A 1,159-nucleotide genomic window follows, 5' to 3' on the forward strand; every position below is an offset into this window, starting at 1 on the left:
GAAGAACCAACTCAGTGGAAAAGACCCTGATGCTAGGAAAGATTGAGGGCAGGAGGAGAAGGGGATGACAGATAGCGTCACCAACTCAATAGACATGAGTTTGAGTAAACTCCGGGAGATGGTGAAGGACAGGAAACCTGGAGTGCTGCAGTCCTTAGGATCATAAAGAGTTGGACAGGACTGAGTGACTGATAACAACAACATCTGGAATAGAAGATGGAATGAGATCATTTGCATAAAGTGCTCCATAAATATTAGCTGTTAGCATTAATAGCCATCTCTGTGAATTATTTTTTTAAGTCTGACAGTAGACCACAAAGGACTACTTAGATTTTAAATTAATATTCCCTTCATAACATAGAAATTACCTAGTTATCCTCAAGCTGTTATGTTCAGTTTATAAATCTTGTTATTCTGTTTATAAATATGGCAACATGAGTCTAGTGTCTTTCAATTCTATTTGATTAATGATCTGTTAACTTGAGGACACTAAGCTCTTTTGAAAATTCATTTACAAACTTAATTAAATTCCCCTAAACACTTTGAACTGCATTCATAAATTTAATACATTGTATTTTCTTTGTAAACACTTTGGTGGCCTAACAAAGCAAAATATCTCCAAGTAATAAATTATCATGGTGCTTCCCTAGTGGCTCAGATGACAAAGAATCTGCTTGAAGTGTGGGAGACCCAGGTTCAATCCCTGGGTCTGGAAGATCCCATGGAGAAGAGAATGGCTACTTGCTCCAGTATTCTTGCCTGGAGAATTCAGTTCTGCTTTGGTTCTCTAACAAAGCAAAATATCTCCAAGTAACAAATTCTTATAGGCCTAAGAAATAAGATGTATTAATATAGTGAAGCACCAGCTTTCTTTAAAATCTCATAATATTCACAAAAATGGAATCAAATTTTCTTTCCCTTTCCAACTGAAACTCAAAAGTCTAAATACTATTACATATTTAAAATGCATCAGGCTGATCTATCAGTCTTCAATGTGCTAGAATCTCTTAACTAATATAATACTTTAAAGAAACCACGATACAAGGGTTGGGCTTCCCTGGTGGCTCAGTGGTTAGGAATCTGTCTGCAATGCAGGAGACATGGATTTCATCCTTATGTTGGGAAGATCCCCTGGAGAAGGAAACAGCAACCTACTCCA

The sequence above is a fragment of the Bos indicus x Bos taurus genome, chromosome 11 (genome assembly GCF_003369695.1).
Source record: "Bos indicus x Bos taurus breed Angus x Brahman F1 hybrid chromosome 11, Bos_hybrid_MaternalHap_v2.0, whole genome shotgun sequence".
Taxonomy (NCBI): Eukaryota; Metazoa; Chordata; class Mammalia; order Artiodactyla; family Bovidae; genus Bos; species Bos indicus x Bos taurus.